This window comes from Aristolochia californica, unplaced genomic scaffold (assembly GCF_029961685.1).
Source record: "Aristolochia californica isolate CCGP_79_NKW_82.1479 unplaced genomic scaffold, dmAriCali1.0.hap1 SCAF_6, whole genome shotgun sequence".
Classification (NCBI taxonomy): Eukaryota; Viridiplantae; Streptophyta; class Magnoliopsida; order Piperales; family Aristolochiaceae; genus Aristolochia; species Aristolochia californica.
The window spans coordinates 34,177,384-34,201,570 of NW_027182257.1; positions in this window are offsets into that span (position 1 = coordinate 34,177,384).

A 24,187-nucleotide genomic window follows, 5' to 3' on the forward strand; every position below is an offset into this window, starting at 1 on the left:
TTGAAGCACCGGCTGTCCCCTCACATGTGGAGTTGTGCGATCCACCTGATGTAAGTCTTTCTCCTCCTCCTATGTTTGGGCCTGAATTTGGTACTCGGCCCATTGCATTACGAAAGGAAACCCGTTCTTACACTACGTCTCATCCCATTGCCAATTTTATGTCTTCCCATCACTTATCTTCTCAGTGTGTCCAGTTTCTTGCTTCTCTTTCATCTATTCCCATACCACAATCCTATCAGGAGGCCCTGAAGCATCCAGGATGGAAGGCAACTATGGATGAAGAAATGCATGCATTATATGAAAATCAAACATGGATATTGGCATCACTCCCAAAAGAGAAAAGACCGATTGGTTGCAGATGGTTTTTTTTTGGTGAAACACAACCCAAATAGGTCGGTTGCTTTCCTTAAAGCACACCTAGTTGTAAAATGTTATACTCAGTGCTATGGGATAGATTATGAAGAGACTTTCTCTCCAGTTTCAAAACTGAACTCTGTACGTATCATCCTCTCTATTGCTGCTAACTCATCTTGGCTAGTATATCCACTCGATGTAAAAATGCATTTTTAAATGGTGATATATGCGAAGAAATTTATATGGTCCAACCACCAGGATATGTGGTTGAGGGGGACTCCGTATGCCGGTTAATGAAATCTTTATATGGGCTTAAACAGTCCCCTCGGGCCTGGTTTGATAAATTCAGTCAAGCACTTCTACGATTTGGCTTTCATAGGTGCTCGATTGATCACTCAGTGTATGTTAAAGATATTATCAAAGGGAATATGTTATTAGCCATGTATGTTGATGATATTATCTTAATTAGAAACGATGCTCGTAGTATACAAGAAGCGAAGAATATGATATGTAAAGTGTTCAAGACTAAAGATTTGGGTAAGCTCAAATATTTCCTGGGTATAGAAGTCCTTCAATCAAATCATGGAATAGTATTGTCTCAAAGAAAATACGTCTTGGATCTTCTTGAAGAAACAAGAATGAAGGGTTGTAGACCAGTTGATACACCTATCGATGCGAATGAAAAATTGTATGCCACAACTGGAGAAGATGTTGACACTGGTAAATATCAAAGACTTGTGGGGAAATTGATCTATCTCATGGTAACCAGGCCAGATATATCATATGCAGTGAGTGTGGTAAGCCAATTCATGCACAAACCACAAATTACTCACTGGTAAGCATTGGAGAGAATACTAAGATACTTAAAAGGTGCTCCAGGAAGAGGATTGCTATATAAACAACATGGTCACTTCAATATAGAAGGCTTCTCAGATGCAGATTGGGTTGGATCACCCGATGATAGAAATCTACATCTGGGTATTGTACCCTTGTTGGGGGGAACTTGGTCACATAGAAAAGCAAAAATCAAAACGTGGTTGCAAGATCTAGTGCTGAAGCAGAATACTTATCTATGGCCCACATTGTAAGTGAACCTTTATGGATAAAGACTCTTCTTACCGAATTGGAATTTTATAAAGGAGGCTCTATGGGCCTACATTGTGATAATCAAATAGCTATTCACATTACGTCAAATCCAATCTTCCATGAAAGAACTAAACATATTGAAGTGGATTGTCATTTTATAGAGGAAAAGTTTCAAGCAGGAATAATTTCTCTTAATTATGTTTTATCTCAAGAACAATTAGCTGATATCCTCACCAAACCAGTAACATCCAAAATTCTATCTTATATAGGTGGAAAGATGGGTATTTATGATGTATTTTCTCCTCCATCTTGAGGGGAGTGTTGGAAGATGGGCTCAAGCCCATAAGCTCAAGGCTAGAAGCCCACACATCCAAGGAGTGGCAAAGTGGTTATTTATGCTATGTTCCATAAATATGGCATGAAGATGTAAAATACATTGTCTTAGTATGTCTTTTAATCTATTGAGTTGTAACCCTAAGGGCTTTGTAACACTATAAATAAGAGCATTGGCTCAGAGGTAATGCATTCAAGCCTTTTCCTCTATTTGGAAAAACGTCCATCCATCCTCTCTTCTCCCTTGACTCATTCTCTCCTTCCCTTAATCCAAACTCTCCTCTCTAACGTCCTTCTCCTTTCTCCCTCTTCTCTCTCTTCTCTCCTTCTTCTTCCACATTAACCTAGAGTCATTCTCATGGGGTCCTAACTTATACAGGCAACAAGCCTTCTTCCCCAACCGAATAGCGGAAACTTTCCTTTTTGAATAAAAGCAATGATCGATCCCACAGTAGCAGTTAGAGAAAAAAAGAGGAAACTCCGAAGAACAATTTTGGAGTTTCTGAAATAGCATCTTCCCAGAATGGAAACCGTATCATCTTCCCCGTGGCCGAAGGACTCTTGGTGGAAATAGAGCTCGGCGGAAGAAAAGGAAACTTTCTGGAAAATCTTTCCGAAGATAGCCAACAACTAAAGTGATCTTTTTGAAAGATTCAATGAGTCCTTCTCGGCACCCAAGGACTCTCTGCAGAAAAAGTCTAGATATGACAACTGGGCATCATCGTCCTCCCACGGAAACTAAGCAGCATAATTTTTCTCTCTCGGGTGTAGAGTCGTTTCTCCAATGACGGTGGGTCGTCTTCCCCGTCAGCCGAACAAAGTGGAAGGCTATGCGCTTCTGGACAGAGACGACTTTTCGAAAAATAATTTAGTCTGGTACCTGAATAATAGAGCGACGCTCGACGATTTCCTCGCTGTAAGAAGTCATCATCTTTGGCAAATAATGTTTATGGTTATTTCCAACGAACATGTCTCAAAAAAACAACAGAGCTTCTGTAAGCACCGGAATGACTTTCTCAAGATTTTCAAAACACCACACAGAAGCCGTAGCCTTTCGGCGATGGTGGGTCGACTTTTCCAGTGCATAGAATTTCTCTAGCAGATAAACGAAGATAGATAACCTTAGTTTGAGCAGAATAATGGTAGAGTAGTGTTGGGTAGCAACACAACTAGCAGGGCAATCAACAGTTTCAGAGACAATGAGAATCCAAGGCATGATGATTTAATCAAAATAAGAAAGCAACAATGCATGAGACTATGAAATAAAAGAAGAGAAATTTGTTTTTCTAACCCACATGAAGGAGAATGAAACCTGAAAAACCATAGTCGGAATTCAGAAAATCAAATATCTGATACCATGTTGATTTTTAGGACTCCATGAATTTAGCTCGTGGAGAAAAGGGAAAAGAAACTCATTGGGAGAAAATTGGAGGAAGAAGGGTTATGGAATTGATTATTCCTTACCCTCCCCCTGAAGCTCTATTTATAGATTTATGAAACTATAATATTACAATAATACCTCTGAACTTAGGGTTTATGGTTTTAACCCTAGAACTTTAACTTAATTACCATCCTTCCATCAATGTATATGGGCCTATGGGCCTTCTCCTTGATCTATGAGCCTTGAACCCATCTTCTTCATCTCTTGGTTACATGGGTCTTCCTTGGTCTTATGGGCTTGGGCCCATCTTCTAATACACTTGGATATGTGGGTTTTCCTTGGTCGTGTGGGCTTGGACCCTTGTCTTCCAACACCCAACACGGTGAAGAGGAGTTTACTTGGATAGAGCATGCTCTCGAGACAGGTGGTACTCCATGTAAGGTGTGTGCTTCCAACGCATTGGAGTGGATAATCCGGGTTGGTAAAGAGTGGATGGATGGATGATTATTTGAGGGGAGGCTCGGTGGTCCTTTGTTCTTGTTGAATTTATGGAAAAGTGAAATACTTCATTGACATCAATAACTTGTTGTAATAAGAGTACATGAACCTCTATTTATAATAGAGGAAGGTACTAGAGTCCAATTACAATAAAACTACCTTTGTCCCAATTACACCCAAACTCTAACACTTAAGGTAAGTCCTAACATAATTAGGTAACTCAATATTTATAAAAGACAAATATAACTTAAACTAAAACTCTTCTTGGTCGTGACTCTAAGATAAAGATACTTTTGTGAGTTCTTCTTGATTTTACAACTGTTGTGATAAGGATGCAAGCTCTTGGTAATCATTGTGGGTCCTACTTCTTATGGGTTTGGGCCCATCTTGTGGGCCTTCCTTGGTCATGTGGCCCATCATATGATAATCTTACATATGTGGGCCTTCCTTGGTCGTTTGGGCTTGATCTTATCTTCCAACACTCCCCCTCAAGCTAGGGGTGAGAGAACAACATGAACTCCCAGCTTGCTGCAAATGATGTATAAAATGGCACATCTTCCAACATTCCCTCTCACACTGTTGCGTCCTTCCATGAGACCCTGCGGGATTATAAGTGAGAGTAAAAATCACTCCTAGCCGATAAACCATTGCTTCATACTCCAGTCTTAATGCTGGATGTAGGGCACACTCCACTGCTATCGGTAGTGTATCTCTCGGCATTGCTCTGAAGTGTCCACCACGTGTCCCTCCATAGGACAACGACTCTCTAGTGGTAGGAGACATAAAAGCCATTACAAGGGGGGGGGAGGATAACATAGATGTAATCATAAGTTCCTCCGTCATGAACTTCCAACCACAAATAATTTTCATCTTTTTGACGGGGATGAAGTTCCTCCATCATGGACTTCTAACCACAAATAGTTTTCATCTTTTTGATGGGGATGAAGTTCCTCCGTCGTTTTTACGGTCCCGGGTCATGGATCAAGTAACACAGCGTGGAACTTGAGACTCCAGCACTCTGAATTTAAGCTCACTTCACTTCAAGGGTCTGTATATGAGTTTTTATCTTTGACCAGTGCTTGGCCAGGATGAAAACTCCTCTTTTGATAGTCCTAACGAGTTGTTGTGATGGGTAGGATACCCCACAACAATGCTGAGCTTGTTAGAGCAAGTTGATCTCTTTTCGTGCTCACGGGGAAGAGGGTTTGGCCCTCTTTGTTGTTGCTCTAGCTAAGAGTACAATCCTTCTTTCTGAATTAACTTGAAACACAAGTTTGGGATAGATTATTACCTCTTCTTTGTTGTTGTGATCAGCTCCCACGTTGCACCAGGATTGCTCAAGATTTGAGGATGAAGATCCTCACTTTTCTGCTCGATAAGGGAGGAATTGAGGCCCCTGTTGCTGCTACTGCTGAGAAGGAGGACAAACCTCCTCTTTGGGCTCAGAAAATGGGCAGGAAGATGGATGAATTTGGGTGAAGATGGATAGCAATGGAGGATGAAGGATAGGTTGGATTTTTGGAGTAAACCCTAAACTCGAGATCAAGAAGTGATCTCAACCTATTTACACTAGGTTATTCTAAAATCTCAAAGCTTACCTATTTCATTCATTCCTTTCCCTTAAATAGATCACGTCATGGAGTTTTAGGGTTAGGGTTACAATAATTCCCCATAATGCCCCTACATATAAAAGTAATTAGAAATAACTTCTACTTAAAACAATATAAGAAATAAATCCTACTCAAAGTAATATAAGAAATAAATCCTATTGACTGAGTTGTTGTTGTCTCTTTCGTTGTGTGACTCGGTGTGCTATTGAGTCCACAACAGTCATGGACTTCCAACCACAAACAATTTTAATCTTTTTGACGTGGTAAAATAAATGATGAAATGAGGCCACCTCTTATTCAATAATAATGTCCCCAAAGAGACATTATAGCTGCATATATCACGACCATCTTCCAACACATAGAACATGAACCAAATAATAATCTTTTTAAAAGACCCCATGAAATAATCCGATATAAAAATTTCTTCATTGATGAATAAGCTTCATCTTTTGTGCTACCCCTTGAATATTTTTGTCACATAAACTTATCCACAACATAAGAAAAAATACCTCTTTCTTGTACTTCTTGTACTTCTCCCCCTCAAGCTGGGAGGTAATGGCAGTGATCCCAGCTTGAACCAAATATCATTGATGTAGCAATAAGCCCAAATAAAAAATATTTATAAATAAATGAGATATTTTTCTGATATTTCAACTCAAAAAGTGACACAAAACATTGGGCATAAATTCGGTTTTTCAATATAATAGAATACCACCATGACCTTTTATTCTTCCAATTCAAATAGATCTTTCAATATAGATCAGATTGACATGAAATTTTTTCCTTATGAAAGTAGACTTAAATAAATTTCATCCAAGTATAAGTTCTTTTAATGAAATATAATTTTCAGATGATAAATAATCTTATATATTTCGGTCTCTGTCATCTTGCCGAACTAAATACTGTTTCTCTTGTTTTACCAGAATCACCATTGACTCTTCATAGATCAATATCTCCTTATAACAATATCATACCGAGGATTGGTTGAATAGGTAAGAAAATAGACTTACATATATTTTTTATGATATATAATTATAGCTATAAAGTCTCTTCCTGATAGCATAAAATACCTCGGAATATGAGGCTTTCTACTGTAGCTCGAACCTCTTCTAAAATCTGACCTTTGCTGCTTCAAATATAGTTTTCTCTTTGTAGATAACTCAGATAAAAAATTGGTTGAATAGTTAAAAAAATAGACTTACAGATATTTTGTTTTATATATATTTCTTCATATAAAGTCTAATTCTTGATAGCAAAAAATACCTCGGAATCTGAAGATTGTTGCTGTTGCTCGAACCTTTTTGCAATCTGACATTCACTCATTCAAATATCAATATCTCTCTGTAGATAACTCCAATTAGAAAAAATAGTTCTTCTTTGGAAAGTAGACTAAAATATGTTTCCGTAAATATATAAATTTCAATATGAAAAACTACGTATAGAGGTAAAAATCGCAAAAAAAACTACGGGTGTAGGGACTAAAAAAAATAGTTACGAACCTACATGTAGGGTTTACGGTTTAGAGAAAAGGATCACATTACCTCTGTGAGTTAACCAAGTCAACTCACAGAAGCTGCTCTGATACCATGTTGAATTTATGAAAAGTAAAATACTTCATTGACATCAATAACTTGTTGTAATTAGAGTACATGAACCTCTATTTATAATAGAGGAAGGTAATAGAATCCAATTACAATAAAACTACCATTGTCCCAAGTACACCCAAACTCTAACACTTAAGGTAAGTCCTAACATAATTAGGTAAATCAATATTGATAAAAGACAAATATAACTTAAACTAAAACTCTTCTTGGTCGTGACCATAAGATAAAGATACTTTTGTGAGTCCTTCTTGATCTTCCAACTGATGTGATAAGGATGCCAACTCTTGGTAATCATTGTGGGTCATACTTCTTATGGGTTTGGGCCCATCTTGTGCGCCTTCCTTGGTCCTGTGGCCAATCTTATAATAATCTTGCATATGTGGGCCTTCCTTGGTCGTTTGGGCTTGATCTTATCTTCCAATAGTTCTAGGGGAGGATTGTTGGGTATACGACCAAAGTCCCACATTGACTAAAAAGTAGGGAGGATCATGGACATATAAGTGTGGACACTATCTCTATCAAAATGAGGCCTTTTTTTGGGTAAAACCCAAGAGAAAATCCATGAGGGCTTAGGCCCAAAGTGGACAATATCATACCGATGTGGAGATAGGTAGTGTCCTTAGTCCTTACAAATTTTGGGTATGTCTGACTGATGATGTAATGTATCACGTTATGGATGTGGAATCATCAGCGCCAGTTTAGTTGAAACTGGGAAGTCAGTATATGTCCAAGTCGTTGATGAACAAGCTCTATCTTAAGCAGAAACTGTATGGTCTTAAGATGACAGAGGGCTCGGATCTGAGCCAGCATATCAACATCTTCAATAAGCTCATTAGTGATTTGAGGCGGGTTGATGTGAAGTTGAAAGATGAAGACAAGGCGTTAATGCTGCTGAATTCCCTACCAAATTCTCCTACGTACAAAAATTTGGTCACGACTTTGATGTGGGGAAAAAAACTCTTGAATTGGAGGAAATCACAAGTGCTCTATTAGGCTTCCATCTGAGGAAGAAAGTTAGTGATGAGACTTCACAAGGAGAAGGACTCGTGGTAAAGGGTAACCAGGAACATGGAAGAAACAAGTCTCGGAGTGGATCAAGTAACAAAAAAATTCGGTCTAAATCCATGAAGAGGAAAAACATCACGTGTTTTAAGTGCCAGAAAAAGGCGCACATAAAATGGGATTGTCTAGAGAAAAAGAAAGGGAACGCAGAGAACAGAGAGGGTCCATGAAAGTCTGCGAATGTAGTGGAAGAAGAAGACTCAAAGAGTGGTGACGGGGATATGCTTTCTGTCTCATCCAGTTCAGAGCATCTCAAAGATTCTTGGATTCTGGATTCGGCAGAAAGCATATCCCCGTCACCACTCTCTGAGTCTTTTTCTTCCTCTACATTCGCAGACTTTGATGTACCCTCTTTGTTCTCTGCGTTCCCTTTCTTTTTCTCTAGACAATCCCGTTTTATGTGCCTTTTTTTCTCTCACTTAAAACACATGATGTCTTTGAGTTTTTTTAGCTTTAGTTCTGTTCATCCTTTCCTCCACACCGTTCTGTTGTGGTGTCTTGTGTAATGTGAAGTGTATTTTAATTCCATGCTGCTCACACAACTCCTTGAACTTTTAGTTTGTGTACTCAATACCATTGTCTGACAGGAGGCATTTAATCTTCCTCCCTGTCTGGTTCTCTACTTCAACGTTTCTGACTTGTGCTGCATGAAGTACACCTAAACCTTTCATGAGTAGTCATCAATAAAGGTCACGAAATACATGTGTCCTCCTCAGGATGCTACTCTTACTACCCCCCAAATATCTGAGTGAACATAGTCTAGAATCCCCTCCGTCTTGTGTGTGGCTGCCTTGAACTGCTCCTTATTCTGTTTCCCAAGGACACAAAACTTGTAGAAATCAATCTTGCATATTTTGATACCCTTCAATAAATTTCTCTTATGAAGCTCCATCATCCCACACACTCCCATATGACCTAACCGCATATGCCACAAGACTGTATAGTCTGACTCAGACTCTATAGCTGCAACTCCACCTACAGTTGTGGTGCCTTGGAGTGTATAGATATTGCCAGATATTTCAGTCCCTCCATCACTGTTAAGACACCTTTACTAACTTTCATTACTTGCAGATGTATAACTATACCCATTACAGTCTAAAGTGCCCAATGAAATCAGATTCTTTCTTAAATCAAGTATGTGTCTAACATCACACAATGTTCTAATCACACAATCAAATATTTTAATTTGTATACTCCCTATTCCAATAATTTTGCATGAAGAAACATTACCCATCAGAACAGAACCAGAGTTTACTAACCTGTAGGTGTGAAACAAATCTTTATTTAGCGTCATGTGATAAGAGTATGCTGAATCTAGAATCCAAGAATCTCTGAGATGATCTAAACTGGATGAGACAGAAGCATATCCCAGTCACCACTCTCTGAGTCTTCTTCTTCCACTATATTCGTAGACTTTGATGGACCCTCTCTGTTCTTTGCATTCCCTTTCTTTTTCTCTAGACAATCCCGTTTTATGTGCCCCTTTTTCCCTTACTTAAAACACGTGATGTCTTTCCTCTTCCTGGATTTAGACAGAGATTTGTTTTTACTCGATCCACTCCAAGATTTGTTTATTTCATGTTCCTGGATACCCTTTACCACAAGTCCTTTACTTGGTGAAGTCTCATCACTGGCTTTCTTCCTCTTATGGAAGCCTAATAGAGCACTTGTGATTTTCTTCAATTAGAGAGTTTCTTTTCTCCACATCAGAGTTGTAACCAAATTTTCGTATGTAGGAGAATTTGGTTGGGAATTTAGCTGCATTAATGCCTTGTCTTCGTCTTCGAACTTCACATCAACCCCGTCTCAAATCACTAATGAGCTAATTGAAGACGTTGATATGTTGGCTCACATCCGAGCCCTCTATCATTTTAAGACCATATAGTTTCTGCTTAAGATAGAGCTTTTTCGTCAACGACTTGGACTTATGCTGACTTTCCAGTTTTATCCAAAATGCCACCGGTGATTCCTCATCCATAATGTGATACATCACGTCATCAGCCAGACAAAGCCTAATAGTCGCCATAGCCTTTTCTTCCATTTCTTTCCAATCCATGTCCTCCATTCGTACTGGTTGTTTTCCGTACAACCCCTTCAACATGCCCTACTGCCCTAACAGGTCTTTTACCATCCACTGCCATAATCCTCATCGAATTTTTTCATATCAAATTTGGTAGAAGAAACCACAATCATCATAGACTAACTTGGTTCTCGACGAGATGAATCCAATGCCTCCAAAATCACTTTAATCGGACGTCAAACGAGCTATCACGGGCCACAAAACTAGACAATTCGACCAAGACCAGGTTGAATGAAAACTGGGCCGGTTTGAACAAGCCGCGTTAAGTGATGACCCGGCCCATCATCTTCTTCCCCGTGTCATTGTTTTAAACAACACGGGATGAAGACCAACTTTCAGTGGCGACTGCGGCTGGGGGCGGCACGCAATGGCACGAAACCGGCGCCAACAACTACAGCTGGGGTGGCACACAGTAGCGTGGAACCGACAATGGCAATGGAATAAAGTCTATAACAGAGTCATCATTGTCAACCTTTATTGGGGACGGTGATGCTAGCTCGGAGGTGGCGCAGAACTGGCACCGGCAAAGGGATACAACCGAGGGGCGGCCTACGATGGCACGGAATCGGTGACTGCAATCCTCTTCTCAGGATTTTTTTTTTGGTTTTGTTTCACGTGATGGTCACCTTTCATCGTCCTCCTGCGATGAACTCATGTCATCTCCGTCGTCCAGTCTATGTACATGTTTCTAGTGAGGAGAGGTCGAAGCTTGATGTGAAGTCTAGACAATGTATCTTTCTGGGCTATTAGAAAGGGGTGAAAGGCTTCAAGCTCTGGGATCCGAAGGCAAACAAGACGGTGATCAGTAGAGATATGGTTTTTGATGAAAAAGCCATGTTGCAGCATACCCCGGAAGAAGAGAAATAGTAGCCAAAAAATTGCAGCACCAATGAGCATGTGGTGTAGGTGGAGCTAGAGAACCATGGTAGAGAAAAGGATACTCAACATGCAGAAAGTTCTAACTCAGGTGAACAACAACATCACCGTATAGTCACAGACAGACCCAAATGCACTATCAAGCCACCTACCAGGTATTGTTTTGTAGATTTGGTTTCTTATGCACTTATTACTAGTAGCGGGGATCCTACTACTTTTCAAGAGGCAGTACAAAGTAAGGTGAAAAGTAGATGGATGGGTGCTAAGGTGGAGGAGATGGAGTCTCTGCATAAAAACCAAACATGGGAGTTGGTGGAGCTTCCCAAGGGGAAGAGAGTGATAGGGTGCAAGTGGGTCTATTAGAAGAAAGAAGCAGTATCAGAAAAAAGAGGGGGAAAAATTCAAAGCTCATCTGGTAGTAAAGGGTTAATCACAGAGGAAAGGGGTTGACTATGATGAGGTATTCTCTTTTGTGGTCAAACACACCTCAATCAAGGCAATGTTGGCGTTAGTAACACATTCGGACATACAGTTGAAGCAGATGTATCTAAAGACAACTTTCCTTCATGGTGACTTGGAGGAACAAATTTACATGTTATTGGCAGAAGGGTTTAGTCACCCTGGATAGGAACATTTAGTCTGTAATTTGAAGAAATCACTTTATGGGCTGAAGCAGTCTCCAAGGCAGTGGTACAAGCGATTTGATTCTTACATGATCCGGATTGGCTAAAAAAGAGGTGAGTATGATTGATGTGTTTATGTGAAAAGCCTTGATGATGATTCTTTTATTTTTCTGCTACTTTATGTGGATGATATGTTGATTGCTGCAAAGAATATGAGCGAGGTCAACAAATTGAAGACTTTGCTTAACAAAGAATTTGACATGAAAGATTTGGGTGCGACCAAGAAGATTATTGGGATGGAGAGTCGCAGGGACAAAGCTTCCACAAGATTATGGTTATCTCAGCATAGCTATGTTGAGAAGGTGTTGGACAGGTTAAGCATGGCTAATGCAAAACCAGTAAGTACACCTTTGGTGAATCATTTTTTGATTGCCTACCTCTTAGTGCTCAAAGATAGATGATGAAGTTCATGACATGTCAAAGGTCCCATATGCCAGTGCAGTGGGGTGTTTGATGTATGCTATGGTTTGTACGAGACCAAATTTAGCACTAGCTATCAGTGTGGTTAGCAAGTTTCTTTCAAATCCGGGTCGATAGCATTGGGATGCAGTCAAGTGGATCTTTAGATACTTGAGGGGTACGACAGACTATGGCATCATGTTTAGCGGACAACAGAGTGTTCCTTCAGTTTTGGGATATGTGGATATAGACTATGCAAGGAATTTGGATGATAGGAGGTCTACCACAGGTTATGTATTTACTCTTGTGGGAGGACCTATTTGTTGGAAGTCCATGGTACAGTCTATAGTTGCGCTATCTACTACTGAGTCAGAGTATATGGTAGTAGCAGAAGCTGCCAAGGAGGCTTTGTGGCTTATAGGGTTATTCAAGGAGCTGGGTGTCCAGCAAGGTGGAGTTCAGTTGCATTATGACAGTCAAAGTGCCATTTATTTGGCAAAGAACCAGGTGTATCATGCGAGGACCAAGCACATAGATGTGAGGTTTCAGAGGATCAGGGAATTGGTTTCATCAGGTGAACTACTGCTTGAAAACGTTCACACTTCTGAGAATGCAGCAGACATGTTGATGAAGCCTGTTACTACAAATAAGTTCAAGCACTGCTTGAACTTGATAAATGTCTCTAGTTGCTAGATGAGAGATGGCCCCCAACCTATTGTTCCAAGTGGAGTCCTAAGTTATGCTTTTTTTTCTTAAGGGGTGAATATTCACCAAGGTGGAGATTATTGAGCATATGGCTCATATGATAAGGTTGGGAGGTGTATAATTGTACAGGGGTATTTGTGTCTTTTTGACACAAGTATCCCTTAGGTTTAATATTATATAAAGACTATGTAACCCTGATTATCATTAGTGAAAATTTATCCTTGTCGCTCGGGTGGACGTAGGCTCAGCCGAACCACCGTAAATTGGTCTAGTTCATTTCTATTTTTCCATTATTCATCAACACCAACCCCCTTTTCCTTGACCAAAAGGGGACTATTTCCCCTCTTGTCCGAGCAGCAGCAGCAAGGGCCCCTTGCCCTTACCGAGCAGCAGCCTAGTCTCACAAATGAGGCTGCTTTCCCCCTATCCGAGATCAGACCAGAGAAAGGAGACTCTTTTCTGCCATTATCAAGAGCATCTACTCTATTACAGTGCTGGATTGAAAAATCTCACGCCGAGTTACTTGATCCATGACTAGGGACCATAACACCTCTTTATTTGACATTTTTACTCCTACCATTTGAGAGTCGGTGCCCTGTGAAGGGACATCGTGATGGAGTTTATTACTACACTTTTGAGCAATGCCTATAGACCCACTACGTACAGAGGATATGAGTGTGCCCAACATCCAACATGAGTCAAGTCTATTATTCACCCAAGAGGTATTTTTTTTAGATACCCTAAGAAAGTGGGTAGACTTTGTGCCCCTAGAGTAGAGCTACTTTTCAGCCTGTGAAATTGAGCGGAAAGTATTTTTGACTATGACCGTTTGGCTGGAGTATGGAGTGATGTCATACAACTAAAAGTAATTTTACTCTTTCTTATATTATGCTAGCTGGGTCTCTTGGAAAAGAATAAAGAGACCACCAGATTAAAGGGGAGTGTTGGAAGATATAGTGGATTGTCATTTTATATGGGAAGATCCTATATTCTATTTGCAATAAATTGGGTGTTCATTATATTCTTTCACTCCTAGCTAGAGGGGGAGTGTTAGAAGATGGGCCCAAACCCACATGACCAAGGAAGGTGTAGAATTTAGGACTCCTTCATAATGATCACAAGCCAAAAGAGTGAGAGAAGAAAAAGAAGAGAAAAAGAGAAAAAGGAGAGAGAGTTTAGAGATCGATTTCCAAGAGAAGGGAGGGGAGAGTTTGGATGAATTTGAGAAGACTCGGCCAAGGGCCTCTATTTATAGTTTTTACAATGCCCTTAGGGCTACAACATTACAAGAGAAGAGACATAAATAGATAAGTAATTACATCTTCATGCCATCTTTATGAGAAGTCTTCTTATTTACCAATATACCACCTCTTGGATGTGTGGGCTTTCTTCTTTTGATGTGTGGGCCATTTGAGCCCATCTTCTAACACTGCCCCTCAAGCTAGAGGACAAAAAACATCATAAATACCCAACTTGCCACATATAAAAGATAGGATCTTAGACGTAAACCGGCTTAGTAAAAATATTTGGTACTTTCTATTGTGATGAAACATGTTTGAGGGAGGTTATATTCGCTTGAAATTTCTCCCGTATAAAGTGGCAATCCACCTCAATGTGTTTCGTCTTTTAATGGAAGACTAGATTCAAAATTATATGGCTAGTTGATTGGTTTTCATAATATAAACCCATAGAACCTGCTTTATAAATACTTTGGTAAGAAGGGACCTGATCCATAGGAGTTCACTGACTGTATGAGCTATAGTTATGCATTCTACTTCTGTACTAGATCTCGCAACTATAATTTACTTCTTGCTTCTCCATGTAACCAGGTTCCCTCCAACAAGAGTGCAATATCCAGAAGTGGACTCTTTGTCATCAGGTGATCTAGCCTATTAACGTATGAGAAACCTTCTATGTTGAAGTGCTATTTTTATTATAAAGCAATCCTCTTCTTGAGGCTCCTTTTAAGTATCGTAAATCCTCCAAGGGTTGCCAATGGGTAAATTGTTGCTTATGCATGTACTGATTCACCACACTTACGACATATGATATGTTGGGTCTAGTTACAATGAGGTAGATAAGTTTTCCACAAGTCTTTGATATTTGCTAGTATCAATATCTTCTCTAGAACTTGCACATAAATTAATATTCGCAACCATAGGTGTCTAAGCTGGGCGGCACCCCATCATTTTCCTTTCTTCGAGGAGGTCCAAGACATACTTCCTCAGAGATAATATTATCCCGTACTTGGTCTAGAGAACTTCTATGCCTAAAAAATAATTTAGAAGTCCAATATCTTTACTTTTCAATTCATGACATATCATGTTTTTTACTTCTTGTATGCTATTCACATCATTGCCGGTTAAGACAATATTATCAACATACATAGCAGATAATATCTTTCCTTTTTGAGGTATCATTAATAAATACCAAATGATCTACTGAGCACCGACGAAATCCAAACCGTAGTAGTGTTTGGCTAAATTTATCAAACCAGGCCCGAGGGGACTGTTTAAGCCCATATAAGGACTTCTTTAAGTGGCATATGGACTCCACCTCAATCACTTAACAAGGTGGTTGAATCAACTAATTTTTTTTCATATATCACCATTTAAGAAAACATTTTTTACATCAAGTTGATAGACAAGCCATGAAAGAAAGCGACGTACCGAATTTAACTTGGCAACAGGAGAGAAGGTCTCCTCATAATCCACTCGATAACATTGAGTGAACCCTTTAGCGAGGAGGCGGGCCTTAAGGAGTGCAATGGACCCATCCCAATTATGTTTGATGGTAAAAACCCATTTACAACCAAGTAGTTTCTTACCTGTCAAAAGTGGTCCTAATTTCCATGTTTGATCCTTCCATCTTGGTTGTTTTAGGGCGTCCTGATAGGACTGCGGAATAGAGATGGAAGAAAGAGATGCAAGGAATTGATAACATGTGGAAGACAAGCAATGGTGAGACATAAAGTTGGATATAGGGTTAGACATAGTGCAAGTACGAGGTTCTTTTTTTTAGAGCAATGGGCCGAGTATCAAACTGTAGACCAAATGGAATAGGGGAAGAAGGACTTACCTAGGTAGGATCCGTAAACTCCATAAATGTGGTGTAGCCCGATACTTCGGGGGGGTTGACATTGGCATTAAAGGGCACAAATGGATGAGGAGTGGTAGGAGGGAATGACAAACCCGAAGGAGCATCATTCGAGGAATATAATGAGGTGTCCTAAAAAAGATCGCATCCCTAGACACAAGTAACTACCGAAAGGTATGATTGTAACAAACATAACCTTTTTGGGTGTGAGAGTAACCCATGAAAATATACTTCATAGAGCGAGGAGCAAGTTTACTTTTCTGAGGAGATATGAGATGGACAAAACAAGCACACCCAAAGACCTTTATGGGAGAAAAAATGGGTCTTCACTAGGAAATAATACAGAATACGGAGTCATATGACCAAGTAAAAATGAAGGTAACATATTGATAAGGAAACATGCCATAAGTATGGCATGAGGCCAATAAAAGTAGGGTACCTTCATGGAGTAGAGGAGGCCCCAAGCAACCTCAAGGAGATGACAATTCTTTCTTTCAGCAACACCATTCTGTTGAGGTGTGTAGGCACATGATGTTTTATGGATAAGGCCATTACCTTCAAAGAAGGACTGAAACTCACTAGACACTACTCTTTAGCATTATCAGACCTAAGTACTTGACTTTTCTTGCCAAACTGCTATTACCACCACAACATGAAAGGCCTAAAAGATAATAAATATGTCAGATCTTTCTTTAAATAGATATAACCAAGTAACCTGGGTAAAATCATCAAAAAAAGTAATAAAATATTTAACTTGAGAAATATTGGAGACACTTAGGGTCCCCATACATTAGAATGTACTAGAGTGTTGAAAGATGGGCTCAATCCCACAGGACCAAGGAAGACCCACATATCCAAGTGTGTTGGAAGATGGACCCAAACCCATAAGACCAAGAAAGGCCCAGATATCCCAGTGTGTTGGAAGCTGGGCCCAAACCCATAAGATATGGACCCACCATGATCACATGAGCTGGTGGGACCCACCATGATCACGTGAGGTGGCATTATGAGTCTTACACAATAAGAAGTCTTATACAAGAAGAAATATTACAGAGCCACATTTATTATGGAAGGAGGTCTCACATAAGAGTTTTAGTTTAAAGGTATTTCAGTCATGTTAGTCTTCTATTTATATTGGGTTATTTAATTATGCTACAACTTATCTTTAAGTGTTAGAGTTTGGGTGCAATTGGGACAAGGGTAGTTTAATTGCAGTTGGACTCTACTACCTTCCTCTATTATAAATAGAGGTTCATGTACTCTAATTACAAGATGTCAATGAACTATTTCTCTTTTCCATAAATTCAACATGATATCAGAGCCAGGTTTTGTGAGTTGACTCGGTCAACCCATAGAGTTAATGTGATCCTTTTTTTTATCTATTATCTCTAGTAGTTTAAGTTCGTATTTATTTATTTTTTCTCTTGTTAGTCCCTATATTTGTTGTTTGATTTGCATTTTCACCTCTATACTGAGCTTTTCATATTGAATATTATATATTAACAAAAATATATTCGAGTCTATTTTCCAACGAAAAAGGTTTTTTTTTGCAATCAGAGTTATCTACAAAGAGAATATTTGAACCTGCAAAGGACAGATTGCAAAAGAGGTTCGAGCAACAACATAAAGTTTCAATTTCTGAGCTATTTTATGCTATCAAGAATGAGACTTTATATGAAGAATTATATATAAAAAAATATATATAAGTCTATTTTATTAACTATTGAACCAATTTTCGATTTGAATGTTTTATAAGGAGATATTGATCTTGGAAGAGTCAATGGTTATGCTGGCAAAAGGAGAAAGAGCATTTAGTTCGGCCAGATTATAGAGACAAAAATCTACCTGATTATATATCTCAATATAAGTATATTTTATGAAGAAAATTTATACTTGGATGAAATTTATTTAAGTCTAGTTTCAAAAGGAGAAAATTTCTTATCAATCTGATCTATATTTAAGGATATATTCGCATTGGAAGAATCAAAGGTCATGTTGGTATCTTGTTGCATTGAAAAATCCGAATTTAAGCCGAATTATTTCATGTGTCCTTGTTACTCTTAAGGACTTTCATAATTTACCGGTTATCTACTGGTATACTACTATAAATATGCTACATCTATGTTATTTTGTTCAAGCTAGGATCACTGCCATTACCTCCCAGTTTGAGGAGGAGAAGCAGAAGAAGAAGTGCAAGAAAGAGCAAAGAAAATTGAAGACAAAGAATCCTGACTTGCAATAATAATTGTGGTAATTATTGGTGATACCTGACTTGGCTCGAATCGATCCTATTTCTCTAGCTAGATTATTATTTTGAAGTATTGGCAACATATTTTTTTTGTCAACATATTATTTGGTGCAGATACTCGCATCAGATTATTTCATGGATCTTTTTACCAGGACTTTTATTACTTTGGTTTGTGTTATATGGGCCCAGGTATATTTCAACTATGCTTATTGTGTCTTTTTGGATGAGACATTATTATTGAAGAAGTGGTGACCTTACCATCCTATCTTCCTCTTTACCCATTACCCATTAGTTATTTGACAGCCTTTCTCCTACCATCCTTTATTTGACTCTCACATACCTCTTTGGGCCAACCTCTTGCGTGTTGCTTTAGTTGGAAGTTTAAGTCCATCATGGTTGGGTGTTTTAAGTCCATTGAGACATTTTTATGTACCCGTGGGTCTTTTATCACCCTCTTAGAATGACATGCATTTATCATAGTCTTAGAATGACATGCATTTATCACATATCATGTCACTATCTTGTGAATGATAATCATTTATCACCCATTTCTACCTGCGTCAGTTGGTTTCTGGGTTGTGATGGAGGAACTTATTACTACATATATGTTACCCCCCTTAATGGGTATTTATTACTCCTTCCACTTGAGAGTCATTGTCCTGTGGATGGACACTGTTATGGTCCCTAGCCATGGATCGAGTAACTCGGTGTGTGAATTGTGAATCCAGCACTGTAATAGGTTGTTGGTCTTGGTAATGAAGAAAGGAGCCTCCTTTCCTTAGTTGTTCTTGGTAAGATTAAAAAGGAGTTTCCTTTTCTTAATCTTCTCGATTAAAGGAAGACTTCTCTTGCAGTTCTCGGCCAGGAAGGGTTAAACCCTTTTTGCTGCTCACGTCTAAGAGGGTAGAGACCCTCTAGAAAGGTTGATGCTATTCACGTAGGAGGGATTAGGACTTCCTAACCCTCCCTTGCTCGGTTACAGGCTAAAGCTACCTTTTTTTAGATGTGCTGCTCAGGTAGGGACTGAAGAACCCCCCTTTTCTTGCTCCGTTTGATGGAAAATTATTCCCTCTTGCTGCTGTGAACATGGAAGAGGCTACAACCTCAACTTGAACTCGGAAAACAGTAATTGAACCCTTTCTCTTGGCTTGAATAATATCAATGCAAACCATAATTCAAAGAGAGAAAGAATAAAAACCAAATCAAGAGAACCATACCTGGAGCTCGTCAAGGAGACCTCCCAACCCTAGAGCTCGTCAAGGAGAAATTCAAACCCTATTTAACCTAATTCAATACTTGCCTTATCTCTATTTCTCTACCCTCTAATTAGGGTTTGACGTCATAAGTGTTTTAGGGCTAAAACTGACAATTCTGCCCCTGCGTCCTTGCTCATTACATAATTAATGAAAAATACACTTAAAGAAATATAAAATATGAAATTTAAAAGTAATCAACTCAGTGAGTCATTGCCGCTTCCTTTGGGTGACTCGGTGTGCTATTGAGCCCTCAACATCTCCTCTCTCCCCCCCCCCCCCCAATGGAGAAAGAGCTCCCATGTCGCATCTTCTTTTTCGGTGTCCTTCCACTGTACAAGAATCTCCCATTGGTCATTAATCTGATGGGCCCGTAATACCATAGTTGGAGTAAGAATAACCTGTCCATTGTCCACCGGAGGAAGAGACGGAATTGCCGACGGAGGTGGACCCTTAAAGGGTTAAAGTAATGAAACATGGAACACATGATGAAGTTTAGCCATTGCGAGAAGTTGCAATTGATAGGCTACTGGCCCGATGCGCCGAATAATAGCGAAAGGCCCAAAGTATTTTGGGGAGAGTTTATGACGCTGTTGGCCCGCTAGTCAGTGTTGACGGTCCGGATGGAGTCGTAACCAGACATAGTCACCTTCCTTGTATTTGATATCTCGATGTCCCTTGTCGTAGAAGTCCTTCATATGAACATGTGCTTTGAGGAGATCGATCCAAACTATTCTGTAGCACCTAGTCTTGTTCCATAAGTGCTCGATCAATAGAGTCCACGTGGGTGGAGCCCAGTGTATATAATAGAAACCGAGTTGGATCTCTACCATAGAGAACGCTGAAGGGAGTAGATTGTAAAGCTGCGTGGAAGGAGGTGTTGTAACAATATCCTGCCCACAGTAGCCATTGCACCCAAATTTTGAGGATGATCACTGACAAGACATCAAAGATACATCTCTACAGTGCAGTTAACGACCTCTGTTTTTCCGTCTATTTGAGGGTAATATGATGATGACAACTTCAACTTGGTGATGCAGAGACGAAACAGTTCAGTCCAAAAAGTGCTGGTAAAAACTGCATCCCAATCACTGATGATCGATTCTGAAATACCATGTAAACAAACAATATGCTCGAGAAATATTTGTGTCACTCTGGATGTTGTATATGGGTGAGCCATGGGTATGAAGTGAGCATACTTGGAGAAACGATCCACCACCACAAACAATATCGACTTAACAGAAGATAGTGGAAAACCTTCAACGAAGTCCATAAAAATATCGGCCCACACCTGTGTAGGAAGTGCCAAAGGTTGCAGGAGACCTATTGGACTTAGGTGTTCGGCCTTGTTACATTGACAAACCAGACAGGATGTTACATATGCTGCAATGGAGGTCTTCATACCCTACCAATAGAAATCCGCTTGAATGCAATGTAAGGTTTTTGGATGCCTTCATGAGTACTGTCATGGTATGTTGAGATGATGGCTGAAACAAATCTGAAGTGTGTAGGATATATAATCATGAGCGATAGTAAAAAAGAAAGTCTTGAATGGTGCATCTAGAGTCCATGACCCCCTCTGTGATTTTCTTGTGCATATTGAGAAGAACCGGATTGCTGGCATTTTGCTCCTTCACCAAGTCGACAAGAAGAAAACAAGGCTGGCCGATAGCATATAGAAGTGGTGGGGTCTCCAAACGCCGGGACAAAGCATCGGTCGCATTGTTAAATCTGTCGGCGTGGTATTCCATCGTAAAGTCGAATCCCAACAATTTACTTATCCAGTGTTGTTGAGGAGAAGTCGTGAGGCACTGCTCCAGTAAATATTTGAGGCTATGATGATCAGTCTGAATAAGAAATGCAAGACCCCATAAATACGGGCACCAATGTTGTACAACTTTGGCCAACCCGATTAACTCCCGTTCATATGTTGAAAATTTGTGATGTTGTACTGCTAGTTGTCGACTGAAATATGCAATAGGGTGAAAGTTGTTGTAGAATGGCCTCAATGCCCCCACCTGATGCATCACACTCAACCTCAAATAACTCTTCAAAATTGGGAAGTTACAGAACGAGTGCGAATGCAAGAACTAATTGAGATATGAAAAGCACTGGGTAGCATGCTCATTCCAAATAAAGGAATTTTTCTTGAGGAAATTTGTCAATAGTGCAGCAACCGGTCCATAGTTACTGATAAATTTCCTGTAATAACCTGCCAATCCCAAAAACCTTCTCAAAGCCGAGGTATTCATAGAATGCAGCCAATCGGCAATAGCCTAAATTTTCTCGGAATCCACTGTGACTCCACCATGTGAAATAATATGGCCTAGATAGGCCACAAGTGATGTCGCAAACTTTATATATGATTGATGGGCACACAACAGTTTAATTACCACTCGTAAATGCTCTAAATGATGATGTCCAGACTAGCTATAAATGTCAGAGCTAGGTGGTTCCGGTCCACTTGGGTTAGGTTTCGTCCACCCTTGGTCCACCTAGGTTAGGTATTTGGCTTTCCGCACTTAATGGACCGGTCTATTGAGTTGTATTGGCTAGGCATTTGACATGATATTAGAGCTGGGCACCACGTTCCGCGTTCAAATCCCAATGGAAGTGATAGGGAATGGGAACGGTAGGTGTCAGAGTTAGGTGGTTCCATCCACCAGTGATGGGTTAGGTACTTGACTTTACGCTCCCTAACAGGTCGGACTTTTCGGGAGTATTGGCTAGGCATTTGATAGTAAATGAGTATGTCATCAAAGAAAACAAGTACAAATTTGCAAAGATAGTTGTGGAATACCTCATTCATTAATGTCTAGTGTTGGAATATAATCTCAAGCCCACATGACCAAGGAAGGCCCACATATCTAAGATTATTATAAGATGGGCCAAACGACCAAGGAAGTCCCACAAGATGGGCCTAAGCCCATAAGAAGTAGGACCCACAATGATTACCATGAGCTGACATCCTTATCGCATCAGTTGGATGATCAAGAAGGACTCACAAAAGTATCTTATCTTATGGTCACGTCAAAGAAGAGTTTCAATTTGAGTTATGTTTGTCTTTTATCTATATTGAGTTATTTAATTATGTTAAGACTTATCTTTAAGTGTTAGATTTTGGGTGTAATTGCGACAAATGTTGTAATTGGACTCTACTACCTTCCTCTATTATAAATAGAGGTTCATGTACTTTGATTACAACAAGTTATTGATGTCAATGAAGTATTTCACTTTTCCATAAATTCAACATGGTATCAGAGCAGGTTCTGTGAGTTGACTTGGTCAACTCATGAAGGTAATGTGATCCTTTTCTCTAAACCCTAAACCTAAGTCTAGGTTTGTAGTTATTTTTTTCACTCCCTATACCTATTATTTTCTTTGCATTTTTTACCAATATACGAAGTTTTCATTATTACAAATAATATATTGACAGAAATATATTTGAGTCTAATTTACAAAGAAAAATGATTTGTTCCAATTGGAGTTATCTACAGAGAAAGATTGATATTTTAATAAGCAAAGGTCAGATTGCAAAAGTTGTTCGAGTAGTAGCTGAAAGCTTCAACTTCTGAGGTATTTTTTACTATCAAGAACTAGACTTTATATGGATAGATATATATCGAACGAAAGATCTGTAAGTCTATTCTTTTACCTATTCAACCAATTTTTTTATCTGAGTTATCTACAAAGAGAAATCGATATTTGAAGCAGCAAAGGTCAGATTTGAAAAGAGGTTTGAGAGGCTGCAGAAAACCTCAACTTCTGATGTATTTTATGCTATCAAGAAAGAGAATTTATATGGAGAATTATATATCAAAAAAAATATTTGTAAGTCTATTTTCTTAGCTATTCAACCAATTCTCGGTATGAGTTTTTTATAAGGAGATATTGATATTGGAAGAGTCAATGGTCATTCTGGAAAACTAAGAGAAGCAGTACTTAGTGCGGCCAGATGACATAGACTGAAACCTATCGGATTATTTATCTTTTGATAATTATATTTTATGAAGAATTGTGTTAAGCACCTAGCCAATACTACCCAAAAGACCGACCTGTCAGAAGCGGAAGACATAGGTACTTAACCCAGGACCATAACATCACACCCCGCCCGCCCGAGCTGATGACCACGACGGCATTAACACAGCAACGCGACCGGATCAGGGGTCCTGCCAGGGGCTTGCGGTCCACCTGTGCACGTGGCCTCGGGGACTCGAAGTCGGGACGTAGTGCCTGCTCTGACAAGGATTCGTTGGAAGGATCTTGGTTCTGCCACGGGTTACGGGTCTACCATGCATTACTGTAGGGATAGTAGGAAGACATGGGGAAGACAAAGATCAATGGAGGATGAGAGAATACGTGGGTTTTTGAGGAAAACCCTAACCTCGAGATCAAGAAGGTGATCTCAAGCCTGTTTATGCTAGATTTAACCTAATTCTCAATGCTTATCATTCTCATTACTCTTACCCCTTAAATAGGGTTCACCCTGTTAGGGTTTAATAAACTAGTACAAAAATATCCTTATGAATAAAATATTCCAAAAATATTCCTATGAATACATAATTCCAAAAATACCCATGTGACCTAAAACTGAAATAAAATAAAGTAAATTAAAGAAAACATCTAAAATAATAATGTTATTGCGTGCATAATATTACACCCCTGGAAGAACGAGCTTGTCCTCAAGCTCAGAAGTAGGGTTTGTATGCCAACGTCTCCACCTATGCCCAAGTAGCATCTGTGATCGCTATGTTTGCTCTCTAGGTGTCCCAATGCGAGAGCATTCCACCCAAGGAGTTTTTTTTTACGGTTGTCTATAGAGATGTGTGCTGAATGTCGCTACATCTCCCCAAGCAGCATATTGCCCTTTTGCAATACTAGACTAGTGTGAAACAACCCCTCACAACGGCCCCCCATTG